The 22,108-nt window shown below is 46.5% G+C and overlaps 1 protein-coding gene across 3 annotated transcripts in view; it reads right to left on the reverse strand.

Annotated features, from left to right (window-relative positions):
• MARCHF1 (membrane associated ring-CH-type finger 1) overlaps positions 1–22,108 on the reverse strand; it is a 209,733-nt gene that overhangs the window by 137,800 nt on the left and 49,825 nt on the right. The window contains exon 1 of one of the 3 annotated variants that reach the window (XM_084856385.1): positions 8,908–8,940. The exons of the other annotated variants lie outside the window; for them this stretch is intronic. The gene's annotated coding sequence lies outside the window, so the exon portion shown is untranslated. Of the gene's footprint in view, positions 1–8,907; positions 8,941–22,108 lie in introns of those variants that run through there. 3 annotated transcript variants of the gene reach the window in all.

Below are 22,108 nucleotides of genomic sequence, written 5' to 3' on the forward strand. Positions count from 1 at the left end.
TCTGGGTCGTCCTCCAGAAGACCATGTATCAGTCTTGGATGGTACGGTTTCAATTTCAATTTACGCATTAAGCGTTGCAAGGGACATTCTAGGTATGGATAGCTGCTTAGATGCATGTCCTGTGGACTGTTCACAAATGTCAGAGTGACTCTCATCTCATTTTCCTCTGTCACGGACATCCTAGGACATCCAGATTTCAGTGCATTAGCCACTGCACCTTTTGCTTCAAATTTATCTCTAAGACGATAAAAGGTCAGACGTGTTGGTGGAGGAGTGTCAGATGCTTCTTGCCACACTGTGCACACCCGCTCAGCATTTTCAGTCTTCCAGTACTGCTTTACAATCCACTTTCCTTGTTCTTGACTCAAGTTCACTTCCATCATTCACAGTATCAGTAAAAAAAATAACTAAACAACTAAACAACTGTGTACATACTTAAGGGCCTCACTCCCTTCACTCTCTACACTTAACTGATTTAACTGTCACTCCCTGTTACTCACTCTTCCCAACTGTCATTCTGACTCCACCCACACATCTTCTACTCACACATTCTCTCCCCCTCCCATCAACATTCTAAATAACTGTATATCTACTTTTGGGCCACCTGGTATATAAAATGTACTCTCTCTAATAGAATGTAAAACAAGCATAATAACTAGCTGAAGTTTCTTGTGTATCCACTATCCAGCTGATAAGAAAATGCAGAGCTGGGATTCTAGCATTTTTAACTGTGAGCATTACTCACAGGAAATTACTATGATCTTGTTCTAGGTGACAGGTTATCTTCATGCACACAAAGTTATCTGAAATTACTGTGGTCAACTGAGTCCCAATATACAAGTCTAGCAAATTCATATGAAGTAATGAATCTTGTAGATGGCAGTCCTTGGCCCAGTAGTGGCACTGAGAAAAACAGGGCAGGGGAGGCACATCAGAACTTAAGAAGAGACATACTGGATTAGACCAAGGTCCATCTAGCCCAGCATTTTGTTCATGCAGTGGCCAAACAGCTACCCACAGGAAATCCACAAGCAGGACATGAATGCAACAGGGCCCACCCACCCATGTTCCCCCGCAACTGGTGTACATTGGCATACTTCCTTTGATACTGGAAGTAGCATATAGCCATCAGGACTAGTAGCCACTGAAAACCTTATCATCCATGAATTTGTCCAATCCCCTTTTAAAGTCATCCAAATTTGTGGCCATCACTACATCTTGTGGAAGTGAATTCCACAGTTTCCATAAAGGAGCAAAATGCATTTCTGGGTGGGCAAGCTGTGTTTCACATGTTAGATTTCTGAAGGAGAAACATATTTCATATTAACATCCAGATCAGGGGTCCATGCATTTACAATACAGTAAAAAAAAAAAAAAAGTAGGATCAGTTACGCATTTAACATAACATGTAGTTTAGCCCTGAGACAGCAATTCTATTTGTGCTTACTTGGGAGTAAACAGCCCTGTAAAACTATAGAAAAGTGCTCTGAATATGTGATAAGTATTTTTCCTTCAATTAACCAAAAGGGTCCAGCAACTGGGGATGAGGGTGGGCATGCTACTTATCTGGGAGGGGTCATCCCACCCCCCTGGAGCCATGCCAGTCTTGGCAGCAGCTATGTTGGAATATCGTGAGCAACACCGAAAGTATACTGTCCCCTGAAAGTACAATTGTGTTCAAACTAGTATTTTACACAGCTCAAATGATACGTTTCAATAAAATGAAGAAAATTACAACATAGTGTCCACTTAACGACAGTAGTTTATTTTCATGTATGGTCAGTGGTGTGGCTCAGGACAGACATCTGGGCAGAAGTCCAGGACCCCGCAGCACTGAAAGCCCAAACACAGTCTTCCCCCCACCCCATGACTCTTCACTCCTCCACTCCCTCTCGGCATTCCCCTTGCTCCTCTCGTACCTCCCTCCCACTCACCTTTAACTTTTCTCCCCCTACCTTTAACTTTTGGAATAGTCCAGGCACCCTACAAAGGAAGCTACTCATGCCTGGCATGTTGATTAACCCTCACATAACCCATGCTTGTTGGGTTTGCATGACACAAAATCCCTGAGCAGGGGTTACATATTAGGGGTGGACGAAAGTCACTTACCTGTCCTCGAAGCTTTTTGCGGTGGGGGGGAGGCGCTTCGCTGCTCCCCCCGCGAAGTTCAGGCCGGGGGGGAGGCTTCCCGCCTCGCCCGGCCGAAATTCAGGCCGGGGAGGAGGCGCCTCGCCCGGCCGCGAACTAAAAAGTTTTAAAAAAAAAATGCCCCCGTGATAGGCCACGTGACGATTAACGTAGCCTATCACGGCTAGATCTGCAAAGTCAGCCGTGATAGGCTACGTTAATCGTCACGTAGCCTATCACGGGTGACTTTAAAAAAAAAAAAGCGCGTACGCAAATGGCAGCCCCCATAGGGAGCCGCCATTCGCATTCCTTATTTGGTCGCTGAGGTCTACGTAAAGATTTACGTAGACTACGGCGGAAATAAGGGCAACGCAAATAGCATTGCCCTTATTTTCGCCGTAGTCTACGTAAATCTTTACGTAGACTACAGCAACCAAATAAGGAATGGGAATGGCGGCTCCCTATGGGGGCCACCATTATCCGTACGCACTTTTTTTTTTTTTTAAAGTCACCTGTGATAGGCTACGTGACGATTTACGTAGCCTATCACGGCTGACTGCAAATCTAGCCGTGATAAGCTACGTTAATCGTCACGTAGCCTATCACGGGGGCGTTTTTGTTTTTTTTTCTTTTATTGGAATGGCGGCGGCGGCAGCCGGTCGAAAGACCGGCTGCCGCTCCCGCCCCGGACGAACACCCGATGAACCGCCGGCCGGACCCGTCGCCGGGAGGGACATTTGGCAAAGGTAAGTCCCGTCCCGGGGGGGGTGCGGGGGTGGGGGGGTGCGGAGAATTTCTCCCCGAAACTTGTTCGGGGGGCCGAACACGTTGGCGCTCGGCCCCCTGAAGTTTCGGGGAGAAATTCTCCGCCATCCCTATTACATATTCAAAATGGTGATTGCACATGGTGAAGCCTCACCATGGGTCGGCTGTCGTATCCTGAAAACAACCCCAGTGTCTCCATTTTTATTTGGGGGGGTGGACAGCAAGGCAACTCTTCTTGCTCCCTCCCTGCTGCAGGTCAAAATGTTTAGCATTACATCCAAATGCAGCCATTATTTAATCACTTTGATCCCCCCACCCCATCCCCCCAGGATGGAATTTTGTAGAGAAGCCTAATTTTCTTTTCTTTTAAAATTGTTGGAATATTTTAAAAGTTTCCCCAAGCTAAACATACCCAACTCCTTCAACCTTTCCTCATAGGACTTGGTCCCCAGGCAATCCCCATCTTCACCATCCTCCCTTGGACACATACTACTTTGTCAATATTCTTCTTAAACAATGGGGTCCAGAACTGGGCATAGTACTTCAGGTGAGGTCTTACCAAAGCAGAATAGAGTGACATTATTATTTCTCATGTTCTGGACACTATACCTCTGTTCCTGCAGCCTAGAATTGCATTAGCCTTTTTAGTAGTTGCGTTGCACTGCTGACTCGTGTATAGCTTATATTCTGCTAAAAAACTGAGATCTTTTTCACCTGTACTGTCATCAAGCCAGGTGTCATCCATCTTGCATTTGCATAACTTCCTACCTAAATGTAGAACTTCACACTTATTTCTGTTAAAATTCATTTTGTTAGTTTTGGCCCAGTTCTCCATTTTGTCAAGATCATTTTAAAAGCTGTTTTTTTGTTTTTGTTTTCAAAGGTATTAGCTACCCCACACAGTTTGGTATCATCTTCATCTACAAATTTGATGAACACCCCCTTCAGCCCTGTCATCCAATAAATTTATAAAGATGTTGAACAACACTCAACCCACAACAGAACCCTGAGGCAGGCTGACAAGAAGCTGGTGATAAGCACTCTTTCGGTACAGCACATCAGCCAGCTACGCATGCACCTAACAACAGCATCATCTAGCCTACATCTTAGCAGCTTGTCAACAAGAATATCATGAGGAACCTTGTTGAATGCTTTGCTTAAACATCAAGATATACTACATGCACAGCATTTCCCTGATCTACCAAGGAGATAAGGTTAGTTTGTCATGACTAAAATCAATAACAAGTACATTAAAAGCACATATAAAAATACACCAAAATTACAGAATAAGTTGACCAGTCAAGTAGTTGCTTGGATCCTCTACCCTACACCCCCCTTTTTTTAAAGATGGGGACATTTGCCCACCTCCAGTCTTGTGCACTTCACTGGTTCTCCAACAATGTTCAAGAATAAGAGGCTCTGAGATTACATCTGGAAATTCCTTTAATTCCTAGGATGCAACCCATCAGGGCCTGAAACCTGAATTTATTTAGAGTGGCTAGATGTTACCATACTACCTCTTTACCTATGGATTGCACCTCACAAGGTGGACTTCCACTCCTTCCCTCCATAATTTGACCTTTTTTTGCCTAGTTGAGCAGTTTCCCTTATGGAAGAAGACAGGGCAAAATAGGAGTTGAGCAATTCCACCTTCTCTCTCTGTTGCCTGCTATTGCTCTGTCTTCTGGTTGCAGTGGACTTACCACTTCCTCCTTCTTTTTGCACCAAACATTCCTCCTGTTGGTATTCTTAACACCCCTGTCAAGCCTAAATTCACTGCATGACTGGATTCACACACGATAATCCACGCTCATGGGTTGAGTATGGGTTGTCACTGAATCATGTTGTTGAAACGTGGGTTATTGTGTTGTCTAAACCCAAGGACAAACAACCACAAACAACCCACAGTTTACAACCCGACAACAAACCATGGGTTCTTTTCATGGGTTGTTTGTGGCTAATAAACCATGGTTTGTTATTGCGGCTGGGTTCAGACAACACAATAACCCATGTTTCAACAACAACCCACGATTCAGTGACAACCCACACTCAATATATTCACCCCTTGAGTATGGGTTATCATATTGTGTGAACCCAGTCTCTGCTTTAGCCCTCCTAACACTCTCCTTACAAGCTTTGGCTAATTTGTATTTGTCCTCCATGGTTTTGCCCCTCCTTCCATTTCCTATACATGTCCCTATTAAATAATCTCCTCCTCAAGGCAGCTGCAGGATTCTTTCCATCGACAGAGATCTTTGAGTCCTCATTTGTGCTCTGTAGAGTCTGGGGCAGTTCTTCTTCCAGTGGTGCAGAATCACTGTCTATGGGGAGGCCCAGTAACTGGCTGCACAGCTCCCAATTGGTTGCATAGACTCCTATAAAATTCAACATGTATGTCAAGATATAACTACCCCCCAAAATACTGTTCTGATCTTGTCAATCATGAATTCCCACTATATTTACTTTAAGAGAAAATTACCCCTTTAGTCCCTATTCTGTGTAGCGGTTGAGTTAATCCAGCATATCTTTATTCAACAACTTTTAAGTTCAGAGAATTGCTAAAAAAAATGAATGATCTAGAATCAAATAGTAGTACAGCCTTTATTTTAGACAGCTTGACAGAAGTCCTAATTTTATGACTTGCTGGAGTCCAAAATAATTGGATTTCATGAGCAAATGCTAAATATTTGTTATTGAAACTTGTCATTAGTGAATTTAAAACAGCAGCAACAAAGAATGCTAATTTTAGGGAAACTTTTCAAAGAAATGGGAAAAGGCTCTGGAGAACTAAATGAATATTGTTCTTTTGCTTATTAATATTTACAATTAGGATGGAGAAGCCAAATTCAAAATAAAAAACATTATTCATTTTGGCTGAAACTACAGGCTATGCAGAAAACATCTAAACAGCAAATAAAAACTGGCATCAATAAAAACATCACAGTTTAGCAAATAAGAGCATGGAGAAAAAAAAGTACTTTGTCTGGTGCCCAAGTGATGGCAAAGTAAGTGCCAGGTGAACCTCCATCGGGAGGGCATTTTAAAACAGTGTGCTACCACTGAGAAGGCTCTCTCCTCATCATCTGATGGCACCTGGATAAAGGCCTTGGTAGATGATCACCGCACATGGGCAGGCTATATGGAGGCAGGCATCCATTCAAGTATCCCTGCTATGCGGGGTTTTAAAGATAACTGTTATAGACTTGGCCTTTGCTGATCATTTTAGTTCCAATATTTAGGTACAGGACTGATTTGATTGAAATCAAATTGATTTAAATCATGATTTAAATCATGATTTGAATCACTTCTCTCAAGGGCTCAATTTTAATTATTTAAATCACAATTTAAATCACTACTGAGAAAGATTCTATTTAATCATAATTTTTTTTAGTAGAAGTACATTATTGTTTAATATAACTTTAATACATATTCAGAGATGTACGTTTCATTAGAAGGTAGGTACACAGTGGAGGATACATGGAGCAGAAGTTCCTTCAGGAGTCTGGACTACATGAATATGTTCTGTTCATTTTTGGTTTCATTTTCTATTCCCCTCCCCTATCCCTTGCATTTATATCCAGACTCTTCCTCCTTGTTCAGATCTACTCCATCTCCCCAAATTCTCTATTCACTGACCTTCTCTATCTTTGCACTTAGAGAGAGGCAAGGCCCTGAGAGACCAAGGGTGAGGAAGAACATGCACTCTGTACACCACCTGCAGTGCAGAATAGGGCTGATCAGGTTATCTCCTATCTCCATAAACTGTTTACATATTCATAGAATATAATTAGAAGTTGTATAACTAGTATTCATGATGATATCTTTGACCTAGGCTCCTTTCTAACCAGTTGTTTTAAGAAAATTTCAAAATCTGATTTAAATTTTTAAAAATCCAATTTAAATTAAAACAGCTTTTTTTTTAAATTAAAGAAATCATTGATTTTTATCAACCCTGTTTAGAAAGTCTTTGGATGCTGGTTAACTATCTATAGGTAGTTAATAAACTTCAAACAAAGGAAACACCAAAATTGTTCTTGATTGGTTCAGTCTTCGGTTTCACGCTAACAAGAATTGGCAAGGGAAAAATCTTTTGATTGGTTTTTCATTTTTATTAAAATATACTCTCGAAGTATAACATCAAAATATAACATACTGCATAGAATTTTTTAAAACCTTTTTATTATATAGGAGAGCATTGCTAAAGATGTTTAGATCTTAATATCTTAACAGGAAATAGTATTTCCCAAACATTTCTTGTTCTTAGACTTTTAATCCTAAAAGGAGATCTCTTGTCTAAGTACAATATTTCCTATTCAGCTTTGAATAAGTTATTCATCTGACAGGCCTAGTGAGCTTCTAATAAGAAGCTCCCTCATTCCAAAATCAGAACATATATTTTTCTGTAGAGATGACTTCATAGCTAATATAATCTTGTCTCAAAAATTAGGGCTTACTTATCTCACTTTACTAAAAGTTCTTTAAAAATCAAAATATACCAAAAAAGCTAAAATACACACCTTTCAGACTATATAGGATGAGTTCTGAATCATACCTTTGAGAAGATAACTAATTTGCTAATTAAACCCAAGTTTATAATTTTTTCTTGACATCTGTATATCAGGATTTTTACATGTATACCGTACAATGTTTTTTGCCCATTATCTGATAAGTGAAAACTGTAAGTATACTTCTGACCGGGAATAATACCTGTTCAATGCTCAAAATAACTCTTTAGTTCAAGTGATAGGACTTTAACTCAGCTTTTTCTCTTTGGATGCCACCAAAGAGATTATCTTGGCAGTTGATTTTGAAGCTAGTTACCAAGAACTCATTGTGAGGCCAGTTTTGTCTTTGTGTCTTCCCTTTAATACAATGGCACTTTTTACTTATCTACATCTCCAAATTCGTAATTATTTATCATTAAACATTTGGCATCTGCATTTCATAACAAGGAATCTTATACTGTTTTGAGGGAGGTGAGTTAGCAATGTCTCATTGCCTTCCCAACAATTCCAATGAGCAACATGGCAATTTTCCAAAAATCTGGGACACAGCAGCACTTTGAATTATGCTTGGAAAAGGACTGATTTATAATATAATAACCTACAGAGGTGGCATACATCCCACCTTATTAAAATTGCCAGCAGTCCTACTTGCATCATGTTCTGATTTTTAATAATTTTTACAGTATTCTCTCTTCCCATTTTTGTGGTGTATATTATTTTAAATGAATGGCTTCAAGTTCCAACATCTATTTCAATAAATGTAAAGACTAAAGCTGGAAGCCTTTTCATACTAGTGCCATACTTGCTTTTCTCAATCCTCTGCACTTCTGAATTTATCCAAACCTGTTTGGGAAACCAATGGACAAAAACATTACAATAACACTGGCTGCATGTCTACAGCCTGTCCTCACATCACAATACGCTGTGCTGAAAAGAAGCCATGGTGGGTTGGTTAATTGATCACTAAGCTACGCTGCTGCCAATAGACAATCAGGCGCTCACCAACTCAGGCACTCTCTGAGCATGAGAAGCCCCAGTGACTAAGCGTCTCAGCCCCAGGGACAAAGCGTCAGCAAACAAGCAAGTTAAGCAACTGTGCGAGGGAAAGGTAAGTGAAATTACTTAATTATCTATTAAATTACCTCAGGTAATCATGTAAAATTGATAAATAGCAGCTGAAACCAAAACAAGGGCACAGGTAAATCTCAGAGGGATAACCCCTTACAAACTTACAAGAGAACTAAATGGGAGGAGGGGGGGATCCAGCAAGAACTTACAGGCCTTCATTAACCAAGACCCCAGAGTGGTTGAAAAGAACCCCAGCTGCATATTTTAAACTAACAGCAAGCTTATAAAAAGAGAACAAGAGTCTGCTTAAAGCAGGAAAAAGTGCAGGCTAACCTCAGCTTGGCTCAGTTTAGGCCTGAAAGAGCAGTTCATTAAATAAAGCAAGTTTAAGGGTTCAGCATATTATAAGTTTTTTAAAAACACACAGAAAAAGAATCCAGACCTTGCAAGCCACAGCCTTCCCTTTCTTGCCTTGCGAAGCACCTACGTTCTCACACACACATTCAGATTGAGAGAGAGAGAGAGAGAGGGAACAACACAAAAAATCTGTGATACTAATCTTCGGAGAAGCGGGCTTACCTTATTTTTTAGGATGAGGTGGCTGAGGATTTTATTTTCTTTAACACAAAAAGCCTCCTTGGCTTCTCCTTGCACAGGAACAGTGTATGCGTCTCAATTTTTTGAGACGCATACACTGTGGGGGGAGGTGGCATGAAAATGGGGGGAGAGCTGAAATCCCCCCCTCCAAATCCTCATGGACCCAAATTGGGGCCACATGCTTTCCCAGAGGTAAGTCAATCACACACACACACACACACACACATAGTTGTGCTAGGAAGAGGAATGTCGCTATATAACTATAGTTTCTAAATCATGTTCAGGTTATATAAGAATAGCCAACTTTTTCAAGGTCGCTCAGTGAAGATAAGAGAAAATTGGCTCACAAGGGGAAAAAAAATAGTTGCTGTCAAATGAATTGCTGAGCTGGAGGAGGAGCAGAGGGCACTGATGAGGGAGAAGGGAAGGAACACTAGCGCACACTGTTGCCGGGCAGAGTTAAGCAACCGAGTTCAGGAGAAACAGTCAGGTTTTTCGCCACTTTTGCCAGGTATCTCTGTAGCCCTTCCAAACAAGCCACGGCCAAGCCATTGTGCTGGGTTTTCACATCACAGCAAGCCACTCTTTCAAACAAGCCAGGCTTAAACCATCATGCAGAGTTCAGACAAGCCACTCTGAAGCAAACAAGGCTGACAAAGCTTGTAAGGAGAGTGTTGGAAGGGTAAACCACAGAATGAATTTAGGCTTGACAGAGGTGTTAAGGACAACAAGAAGAAGCAAATGGTAAGTCCACTGCAACCAGAAGACAGAGTAATAGTAGCATGCAATAGAGAGAAGGTGGAACTGCTCAGCTCCTAATTTGCCCTGTCTTCTAACACAAGGGAAATTGTGTTCAACCAGACAAAACTAAATCAAATTATGGAGGGAAGGAGTGGCAGCCCACCTTGTGAGGTACAATCCATAGGTAAAGAGGTAGTATGGGAACACCTAGCCACTCTTCTTGAAAATTGTTGAAGACAAATGCCACAAGACTGGAGGTGAGCAACTGTGCAAACCAGGTCGATGACATGCTGATCACCGGCACCCACCGTGGCTTAAATAAATGCTGGCCACCATTGTGAATATTCAAGCTGAGGTGGGCAGTTGCCACAGTTTATCGTGACCTGCGAACATGGGCAGGGTGGTTTGTTGCTGTGGGTAACCCAGAACTTATGGACTGCAGTAGGCGCCAGCGATCATTTGAACTCGATGTGTGTGCATGTGTGTGCACGCACATTTGTGTATTTCTGGGTCATCCATAAGTGCTTGGCTGGTTCATTCATAGCTAGTTTTTTCTGTTTTTCCTCAACATGCTGTTAAATAACAACTAAAGTCACAAGATTTTAATTATATTCAAATTGTCCATACTGGGTTTTTTTCACTAATTAAAATATCAATTTAAACTAACAATGTGAAAACCTCAGCTATTATAATCCCATTAAGCTCTTTATCCTTCTAATTCATTAAGGGGCATATTTTCTCCTCTAATAATCCCTTTTTCTTGCAGGTGTTGTTAAAATGTATTCTCAACTACAGTATGTTGAGAACAGACATAACACTGTTATCTATAAGGCTAAAGAAAAACATTTTATGTAAGAAAACAAAATATAACATAGAGCCAGGGCCTGCAGGAGAGGCCACCCCCACCACTGGGGAAGAGGCGGGCCTGCTGCTGCTGGGCCTGGTGCTGCTGGGCCTGGTGCTGCTGGGCCTGGTGCTGCTGCTGTCGCCGCCGCTGCCGCTGCCACCACCACCAGGCCTTCCCTGGAGACTTCTGCCTGGCAGACCGCCAGTCCCTGCAGGACCAGGCCCCCAGGTACCGAGCCAGCTGTGCTGCTCCACCTGCCCTCCCTGGAGGGGCTACATAAGCTGGTTGGCTGAGGTGGCCTGGGAGAGCCAGGGCCTGCAGGAGAGGCCACCACCACCACCGGGGAAGAGGCGGGCCTGCTGCTGCTGCCGCCGCCGCCGCTGCCACCACCACCACCACCAGGCCTTCCCTGGAGACTTCTGCCTGGCAGACCGCCAGTCCCTGCAGGACCAGGCCCCCAGGTACCGAGCCAGCTGTGCTCCTCCACCTGCCCTCCCTGGAGGGGCTACATAAGCTGGTTGGCTGAGGTGGCCTGGGAGAGCCAGGGCCTGCAGGAGAGGCCACCACCATCACCGGGGAAGAGGAGCGCCTGCTGCTGCCGGGCCTGCGGCGGCGGCGGCTGCCGCCGCTGCCACCACCACCACCACCACCACCACCTGGCCTTCCCTGTGGACTCCGGCCTGGCATTATTTTTAAGGGGATTTTTAATTGTTTTGTGTGTGTGTGTGTGTGTTTTCTTTTTCCTGGGGGATTTTGTTGTGGTTTTAGGGGTGGGTAGCCTGCCTGATAGGCGGGAGCGAGGGGGCATGTGTCCACCTGATGGAGGCAGTGGGGGGAGTGTTGGGGGCCAGAAGATACCGAGGCTGGGCGGCAGGCGCTGGCGGAGCGCTAGGGGCAGGCCATGCCAGGTAAGGGCAACAAAGGAGAGATGTGTAGTATCTGTCCCCTGCTCCGGGCCTGTCCAGAGCCAAAGGATGGCCGGGGGAGGCGTGACCCCATCTTCTGGCCTTCGTTTGCTGCTCTGCAATGCCAGGTCTGTTACCCAGAAAACCTCCCTCATCCATGACATGATCCTGGATGAGGGTGCAGACCTCGCATGTATTACGGAGACCTGGCTGGCTGAGGCTGCTGCTCCAACCCTTGAAGCCATGTGTCCAGCTGGATTTTCGTATGCACAGCAGCCGAGGGCTGGGGATCAGGGAGGGGGAGTGGCCGTTATCTACCGAGAGTCCTTGGTCTTCACCAGACCCCCTCTCCGGGAGACCAAGGTTGCTGAGTGCATGTACTGGAGGTTGGGCCTGAAGGGCAGTCTGGGGATTCTGCTCGTGTACCGTCCACCCCGCTGCACGACTGACTCCCTGGCCGAGGTGCTTGAGGTGGTCTCTGATGTGCATGTACAGTCCCCTAACTTACTGGTGTTGGGGGACTTCAACGTACATTCGGAAGCCATCCTCACAGGAGCACCTCGGGACTTCATGGAGACCATGGCCTCCTGGGAGCTGCACCATATTCTAACTGGGCCTAGGAGTGCACGAAAGCCACTTACCTGGTCTCGAAGCTTTTTGCGGTGGGGGGAGGCGCTTCGCTGCTCTCCCCGCGAAGTTCAGGCCGGGGGGGGAGGCTTCCCGCCTCGCCTGGCCGAAATTCAGGCCGGTGGGGAGGCGCCTCGCCTTGCCCGGCCGCGAAATAAAAAGTTAAAAAAAAATGCCCCCGTGATAGGCTACATGACGATTAATGTAGCCTATCACGGCTAGATCTGCAAAGTCAGCCGTGATAGGCTACGTAAATCGTCAGGTAGCCTATCACGGGTGACTTAAAAAAAAAAACAGCGCGTACGCAAATGGCGGCCCCCATAGGGAGCTGCCATTCGCGTTCCTTATTTGGTCACTGTAGTCGACGTAAATCTTTACGTAGACTACGGCAAAAATAAGGGCAACGCAAATAGCGTTGCCCTTATTTTCGCCGTAGTCTACGTAATCTTTACGTAGACTACAGCGACCAAATAAGGAACGTGAATGGCGGCTCCCTATGGGGGCCGCCATTAGCCGTATGCACTTTTTTTTTTTTAAGTCACCCGTGATAGGCTACGTGACGATTTACGTAGCCTATCACGGCTGACTTTGCAAATCTAGCCGTGATAGGCTACATTAATCGTCACGTAGCCTATCACGGGGGCGTTTTATTTTTCTTTTATTGGAATGGCGGCGGCGGCAGCCGGTCGAAAGACCGGCTGCCGCTCCCGCCCCTGACGAAGACCCGACGAACCGCCGCCGGGACCCGCCGCCGGGAGGGACATTCAGGAAAGGTAAGTCCCGTCCCGGGCGGGGTGCGGAGAATTTCTCCCCGAAACTTCTTCGGGGGGCCGAACACGTTGGCGCTCGGCCCCCCGAAGTTTCGGGGAGAAATTCTCCGCCAACCCTAACTGGGCCCACCCATGTAGCCGGTCATGCACTAGACCTTGTGTTTGTTTCTGGAGAAGTGGGGAGTGATCTGGAAGTCGGGGGTATATCCACCACCCCCTTGTCATGGTCAGATCACTATCTGGTGACGTTGGACTTCTCGGTTCCACAACCCCTCCGCAGGGGTGGAGGACCCATTAAAATGGTCCGCCCCAGGCGTCTTATGGATCCAAATGGATTCCTGAACGCGCTTGGGGATTCTCTGGGGCATGCCAACGGCCACTCGGTCGAGACCCTGGTGGGTGGCTGGAATGCCACAATCACTGGGGCATTAGATCCGGTGGCTCCGAAACGCCCTCTCCCCCTGAACAGGGCTCGGACTGCACCATGGTTCAATCCGCGGTTACGAGCTCTGAAACAGGAGGTGAGACGGCTAGAGCGCCGGTGGCGGAAGTCTCGCTCCAAAGACGATCAGACACGGGCTAGTGCTGTATCTTCAGCCTATCACGTGGCAGTGAAGGCAGCAAAAAAGGAATATTATGCTGCCTCCATCGCGTCTGCAGAGTGCTGTCCCAGGAGGCTGTTCCAAGTGGTCCGGAGCCTGGTCGGTCCTGTAGCTCCGGAACTACTGGAGCATTCTAAGGCCTCCTGTGAGGCCTTGGCAAGGCACTTTGTAGATAAAATTGATCAGATTAGGTGTGTTACTCTGCACGCTGTGGATACAGTTAGTGAGCAAGAGGCGGCCTGTGGCAAACCAGTTTTGTGGGATCGGTTCCAGCTTCTTTCTCCTGATGAAGTGGACAAGGTGCTTTCATTGGTACGGCCGACCACCTGCTTACTTGATCCTTGCCCATCTTGGCTCATTATGAGCTGCAGAGAAAGACTGGGTGAGGGGATCAAGGCGGTGGTGAACGCCTCCCTTGAGGAGGGAGTGATGCCATCAGCCCTCAAGGAGGCAGTGATAAGACCGCTCTTAAAGAAGCCCTCCTTGGATCCTCAAGTTTTGAACAACTTTCGCCCAGTCTCAAATCTGCCATTTTTGGGCAAGGTGATTGAGCGGGTGGTGGCGGTGCAGTTGAAGGCACACTTGGAAGAAACTGATTATCTAGACCCATTTCAGTCGGGCTTCAGGCCTGGGCATGGGACAGAAATGGCCTTGGTCACCTTGGTAGATGATATGAGGAGGGCTCTGGATAGGGGTGAATGCTCCTTCCTTGTTCTCCTCGACCTCTCAGCGGCTTTCGATACCGTTGACTACGGTATCCTCCTGGACTGCCTGGAGGGGTTGGGCATTGGGGACACCGTATTGTGGTGGTTCCGGTCCTTCCTCTCCGGCAGGTACCAGAGGGTAGCACTGGGAGAGGAGGTTTCGGACCCGTGGCCACTTACTTGTGGGGTGCCACAGGGTTCCATCCTCTCCCCGATGCTATTTAACGTCTATGCTGGGGGCTATCATCAGGAGGTTTGGGGTGCAGTGTCATCAATATGCGGATGACACGCAGCTCTACCTCTCGTTTAAATCTTCACCAAGGTTGGCCGTAGAATCCCTGTCCAAATGTCTGGAGACAGTGAGTGGCTGGATGGGGAGGAATAAGCTGAAGTTGAACCCTGACAAGACCGAGGTACTTTTGGTGGGAGACAAGAGGAGGCTGGGGGATGTTGACCTGGTGTTGAATGGGGTACGGCTACCCTTGAAAGACCAGGTCTGCAGCCTGGGGGTCATTTTGGACTCCCAGCTGTCCATGGAGGCTCAGGTGTCAGCTGTGAGCCGGACAGCGCTGTATCAACTCCATCTGATACGGCAGCTGCGCCCCTTCCTTCCCGACCATCTGCTCCCATCAGTAGTACATGCCCTGGTCTCCTCTCATTTAGACTACTGTAATGCGCTCTACGTGGGGTTACCCTTGAAGACGGTTCGGAAACTGCAGCTGGTACAGAAGGCGGCGGCTCGCCTGATTAAAGGCAGCTGCCGGCGAGATCACATCACTCCAGTGCTGAAGGAGTTGCACTGGTTACCAGTTGTTTTCCGGGCCAAATTCAAGGTGTTGGTTTTGACCTTTAAAACCCTATATGGTTCCAGCCCAGCCTATCTTAAGGAGCGCCTCCAGCAGCACCAGACAGGCCGCTTAACAAGATCAGCCTTGGATGGCCTTCTCTCTGTCACATCAGCCAGGACAGCTAGACTGGTGGGGACGAGGGAGAGGGCCTTTTCTGTGGTGGCCCCCACTCTGTGGAACTCCCTCCCTAGGGAACTCCGTCATGCCCCCTCTTTAATGAGCTTCCATCATGCATTAAAAACGTTGTTGTTCAGGCAGGCATTTGGGATGGGTTAGGGTATTTTAGAAAATGTTTTTATTGTAGAATTTTATTGTTTTAAACTGTTTTTATTGTATGTTGTACATCACCCAGAGTGGCTGGGTGACCAGCCAGATGGGCGATTAATAAATTTAATAATAAATAAATAAAATAAATAGTTTACTTACATAATGGCTCCTAGGTATTTAGGCGTTCACAGTTAATTACTGCCCTACTAGCCTCCCAGAATAATCACCTGTAAGAGCTTAAATAACTAAAATCCATTTATCCTGAAAAAATTAGAATCCACCATCTGCCATGATATTATGTGAACAGTGATGGGATTTTGAGTGGTGAACCTTAGACTATATGTGGCATGGCATATACATAAAAAGCAAGCTCAAAATGAACAGCAGCAGCAAAAAGGTCATCTGTAACCATTTAAGTCCCATTGATTTCAGTGGGTATACTCTAACAAAGCCAAGTCTGGATCAAGTTCATTGTTTTAAATGTTACATTTTATAATCGTCAGTTTAAAAATGGGAAAACAACTGCAGAAAGATTTTTTATGACTACTTAGAAATGGGTCAGGGAACTAACCCCAAAGAAGCCTAGTAGGCATAGTTGTTTAACTATAGCCTTACTCGGGCATTCCTGAAGCATGTTGCTTCAATATGTGAAAAGAGGGAGCAGCTAGCCTAGCCTCCTTCAGTGATCACACTCATCAACCTCTATATGTGGAAGGCAAGTTTGTGAAGAGGAAAACCTCTTCTATCTGTGAGTGCTGTCCACGCAATCTAGAATTCTGATTATCCAGCATTCCGGGTCACATGGAAAGCTCCAATAGACACAGGCTCTCCTCTTTGTAGGGATGTAGGAAAGTCACTTACCTTTTCGCAGCTTGGCTTCGCGGTGGGGGGCAGGCGCTTCACTTCTCCCCCCGAAGTTCAGGCGAGGGAGGGGAGGCGCCCCGCCTCACCCGGCCGAAATTCAGGACGGGGAGAAGTGCCCCGTCTCCCCGGCCGCAAAACAAAAAGTAAAAAAAAAAAAAAGACCCCGTGATAGACTACGTGACGATTTACGTAGCCTATCACGGCTAGATTTCCAAAGTCAGCCGTGATAGGCTACGTAAATCGTTACATAGCCTATCACGGGTGTTTTTTGGTTTTTTTTACTTTAGTTTGTTTTTTTTTTTTGCAATGGCGGCGGTGGCAGCCAGTCGGGAGACCGGCCCCCGCCCGCGACGAAACGCTGCCGAACCGCCGCTGAGAGGGACATTCGCCGAAGGTAAGTCCCGTCCCGGTGGGGGCGGGGGGCCAGCGGAGAATTTCCCAACCAACTTCAAGGGGCCAAATGCGTCGGCGCTTGGCCGCCCGAAGATTCGGGGAGAAATTCTCCACCATCCCTACCTCTTTGCAAAATTGCCGCCCACGTGTAGAGGGCAATGAGCACGATGATGAGGGGGGCAGGGCTAGGGCACTTCCCCTTCTTTGTGTATACAACCCATACTCTCTTCACTTCATTTGCATACAGGTACAGTCAGGGCCAGAAATATTGGAACAAGGATAACTGTTTCGGCATTTGGCCTCTGTACACCACCACATTGAAGTTGAAAGGAAATATACCCAGATGGGAGCAAAGTCAGGACTTTCAGCTGTAGTGCAAGGCGTGTGACAAAAGTGGGGCACTAACCATTCAGGAAGTACGGCCAGTGTCATACATTCACCCTCATCGTTGGTGGTTCATAAGTAATGGAACGAATGGCTGACAAGCAGCTGCATGGCCAGGTGTGGCCTGTTTCCTAGGTACCCCATGACCAATCAAGCACATAAAAGGCCTGGAAGTGGTTCTGAGTGTTATATTTGCATTTGGTAGCTGTTCACTGGAACTCCCAACATGAGGTCCAAAGAGGTGTCCATGCCAGTGAAGGAGGCCATCATTAGGCTAAGAAAACAACATAAACCCATCAGAGAGATAGCAAAACAGTGGGAGTGGCCAACACAACAGTTTGGAACATCCTGAAAAAGAAGGAATTAACTGGCAAGCTCAGCAACAGCAAAAGGCCTGGAAGACAACGGAAGACAACTAAAGTGGATGACCGCAGAATTCTGCTCATGGTAGGGATGTCAGAGAATTGCCAATGCATTCGTCCCCCCAAACTCTGTGGCGGAACGGCCTGCCCCCCCACCCCCTGCAGATCCCCCCTGGGACGAGACTTACCTGGGGCAGATGTTCCGGACGGCAGGGGCTCTGGTGGCGGCTCTGGCGGCGGCTTCAGCGGAGGCGGCGGGTCTTCTGACCGGCTGCCGACGCCACCATTTGCATTCCTTATTTTTGGCCGACTTAGTCTACGTAAATATTTACATAGACTAAGACGGCCAAAAATAAGGAACGCAAATGGAACGCTATTTGCGTTCCCCCTTATTTTTGCCTTCTTAGTCTACGTAAATATTTACGTAGACTAAGACGGCCAAAAATAAGGAACACAAATGGCAGCGGCCGTAGCCGCCGCCATTTGCATACGCGTTTTGTTGTTTTTTTAACCCAGACGTGATAGGCTACGTAAAGACTTACGTAGCCTATCACGGCTGAATACAGGGACGCAAACGGCGGCGGCTACAACTGCCGCCATTTGCGTCCCTGGTAGCCAGCGGCTGGCAGAGCCGGCTGGCGGCTCCGCGGAATCCCTGCGGAGCGGAGCCAGCTGGCCAGGATTCTGGGGGGAGGCGCAGAGCACCTCCCCACCCAGTAAGGATTCCGGGGGAAGGAACGGAGCGCCTCCCCCCCACCAGCGGAACCCGGCGGAGCCAGGTAAGCGGGGTTTTGTACACCCCTAACTCATGGTGAAGAGGAACCCTTTCTCAACATCTAGCCAGGTCAAGAACGCTCTTGAGGAGGTAGGCATGTCATTGTCAACATCTACAGTCAAGAGACAGCTTTATGAATGTAAATACAGAGGCTTCACAACAAGGTGCAAACCACTGGTAACGCTCAAGAACAGACAGGCCAGATTAGTCTTTGCCAGCAAACACCTAAAAAGCCTGCCCAGTTCTGGAATAAGATTCTTTGGACTGATGAAACCAAGATTAACTTGTACCTGAATGATGGGAAGAGAAAAGTATGGAGAAGGAAAGGAACAGCTCATGATCCAAAGCATACCACATCATCTGTCAAATATGGTGGAAGCAGTGTTATGGCATGGGCATGTATGGCTATCAATGGAACTGGGTCACTGGTGTTTATTGATGACCTGACTGCTGATAAAAGCAGCAGGATGAATTCTGAAGTGTATAGGCCTATACTTTCTGCTCAGATTCAGCCAAATGCTGCCAGACTGATAGGACACCGCTTCATATTGCAGATGGATAATGACCCAAAACATACAGCAAAAGCTACCCAAGAGTTTCTCAAGGCAAAAAAGTGGGATGTTCTTCAATGGTCAAGTCCGTCACCTGATCTCAACCCAATACAGCATGCTTCTCACTTATTGAAGACAAGACTGAAAGCGGAAAGACCCACAAACAAACAGCAGCTGAAAGTAAAGGCCTGGCAAAGCATCTTGAGGGGGGAAACTCAGCATTTGGTCATGTCCACGGGTTCCAGACTTCAGGCAGTCATTGACTGCAAAGGATTTTCATCCAGGTATTAAAGGCGATCCTTAAGTTTGAAATGATGTTGATTTGTTCCATTACTTATGAGCCACCAACGATGGGGTGTGCATGCCACTGGCTGTCCTTCCTGAATGGTTAGTGCCCCACTTTTCTCACACCCCTTGAATTACAGCTGAAAGTCCTGACTTCGCTCCCATCTGGGTGTGTTTCCTTTCAACTTCAATATGGTGGTGTACAGAGGCCAAGTGCCAAAACAGTTATCCTTGTTCCAATATTTCTGCAGGGATGGCGGAGAATTTCTCCACGAATCTTCGGGAGGCCGAGTGCCGACGCATTCGGCCCCCCAAAAGTGTTGGGGAAATTCTCCACCAGCCCCCCCCCCCCCCGGGATGGGACTTACCTTCGGCGAATGTCCCTCTCCGCGGCGGGTCCCTTCGGCGGGGGCGGCGGCCAGTCTCCCGACCGGCTGCCACCGTCGCCTTTACAAAATAAAAAAGTACAGTAAAAAAAAAAAAAAACACCCGTTATAGGCTACGTGACAATTTACGTAGCCTATCACGGCTAGATTTCCAAAGTCAGCCGTGATAGGCTACGTAAATCGTCACGTAGCCTATCATGGGTGACTTCGGAAAAAAAAAAAGCGCGTATGCAAAGGACGGCACCCCATGGGCGCCGCCATTTGCGTTCCTTATTTGGACAGGGGTAGTCTATGTAAAGATTTACGTAGACTACGGCGAAAATAAGGGAACGCTATTTGCGTTGCCCTTATTTTCGCCGTAGTCTACGTAAATCTTACGTAGACTAGACGTGCCAAAATAAGGAACGCAAATGGCGGCACCCATCGGGCGCCGCCATTTGCATATGCGCTTTTTTTTCCCAAAAAAAGTCACCCGTGATAGGCTACATGACAATTTACGTAGCCTATCACAGCTGACTTTGGAAATCTAGCCGTGATAGGCTACGCAAATTGTTACGTAGCCTATCACGGGTGTGTGTTGTTGTTGTTGTTTTTTACTTTTTTTCTCTTGGCCGGGGAGACGGGGCGCTCCTCCCCGGCCTGAATTTCGCCAGCGTGGGATGGGGCGCCTCCCCCCTCCGGCCTGAATTTCGGCCGGGCGAGGCAGGCGCCTCCCCCCCCGCCTGAACTTCGGGGGGAGAACCGAAGCGCCTCCCCCCCACCGCGAAGCAAGCTGCGGGACAAGGTAAGTCCCTTTTGTCCATCCCTATATTTCTGGCCCTGACTGTACATATATCCAATTATAGTTAGAAACCATGTTCTGGCTTTGGTGATGGAAAGATTAGGACAGCCTATTGGACTACATCCAACATTGTGCAAGCAGATTTACACTTCTGCAGTGGAACTTTCCCATTCCCTTCTCCCCCCAGAAGCACCCCACACCTCCCCCAAATCTGCTTGGGTGGGTTCCCTGACAGTTCAGGGCAGATATGGAGAAGGCGCAGGGGGTTTCAGGGGGAGAAGGAATCCACTCTGCTGGTAGATACTGTTCCATCAACAGATGGGCACAGTTAAGAGTTCATCCATTATTGGAAAATGTAAAGGGTGGTGCCAAAGCACCTCAGTGCAGTAGAGAACACTAGGTTCCCCAATACAATGCAGGATCTTGGGTTTTCCTATGTGAAAGGATGGCAGAATGAGCCACAGATAAGCAACAACCCATTCTGGTGGTCTTGGGCTAGAATCACGGATGGCTCTTATTTCCATACTGAATTGATTAAATTTCATCATCTGTAGCTCCCTGCATTTATACATTATTAAAGTAGAGCTGCAGCAACTGCAAGAAAGATCCCGGGCTCTTGCTTCTTCCTGTGACTGGTTCCAAGATCTCAAACACAAGTTTGATAACTTTTAATTTTCTTTTCATATATGGAAGCCATACATAACCAGTGCCCTAGAAGAGAATATCTAGTATCATAGCCCTAAATGGGTGTTCTTCCATCATGTAATTAACTTTGTATGAGGGAGAGAGCAAGGTTGCGCCAGCTAGGCTCACCATCACATCCTTGGCAGCCCCACTCCCCCCATCATCCACGTGTTGGGGAGAAGGTCTGAAGGGGAGCGGGGAGAAGGGATGCTGAACACATGAAGGCTCTCCCCGTGTTCTGGTAGCTTGTTTGAGCAGGGTTCTAGAACATATGGCAAAGAAGTCCCTCTTCTAACCTTTGCCCCCAACATATGGATGGCGGGGTGTGGTAGTGGGGTCAGCAGGCATAGCCATGCTCTCTCCCTCACACGATATTAAGCATGTGAGGGAAGAACACCCAAATAAGGTATGTTCCTGGCAATTCTGACTGGAGAGGGGGTTCTGTTGGAAGACCAGATTCTTCCCAGAACATGTGTTCTTGCAAACCTTGAGGATGAAAATTATTCCTTACCCTCAATTATCAGCCTTTGACCACAGAAGTGCCTCAACATCTCATCAGCACACAACCTACAAAGTTCTCCACTATAAGTAATTCTGCACACTGAAAGAAGTTCTGAGATTTCAGCTTTCAGTTACATGAGACATTTTAGGCAGCCTAAACAGGTTTAGTCTCACCAGTGTCAATACAGCTTACTTTCAAGCAAGTGTGCACAGCTTTGCAGCCTAGATAATTTAGTTAGGATCACAATATAAAACTGCTACAACATGATAAATAATGGGGGGGGGGACTGTTTTTTACTGGGACAGACAGGTCCCAATGCCTCCAGTTGATTTAAGAGCCCAAATTTACATTATTATCTAAGACACACATTGTAGTATACATTGCTTTTGTGCAACACAAGTGTTTAAATATTTCAGCCAGGTTTTGAAGTGCTTTTACAATGCTTACTGATTGTTGGCCCTCCACTTAATGAGAAAATTTCTGAAACACAATTTCCATCATAAAACAATTTGCATTCATTTATAAAAAGAGCCCTTGAATTACAAGCACCTGCCTTAGGAGACAGACTAATCCCAGGTGACCAGTATTCAGTGCTATGAAGAATACTTCTCATACCCCTTTGCTTTTCCTATGAGCTGATTATCTTGTCATTTTGCTTGTAAGAATTACCTGGTTTCTTCAGTCAAAAGTGAAAACGTAACCTACTGGCACTAGGATATTTTCTTCACATTTCAGTTCTTACCCATTCGGATACATAGAAGGAATCTT

The sequence above is a fragment of the Heloderma suspectum genome, chromosome 5, assembly GCF_057233095.1.
Source record: "Heloderma suspectum isolate Gila_16-S chromosome 5, 16-S_ref, whole genome shotgun sequence".
Classification (NCBI taxonomy): Eukaryota; Metazoa; Chordata; class Lepidosauria; order Squamata; family Helodermatidae; genus Heloderma; species Heloderma suspectum.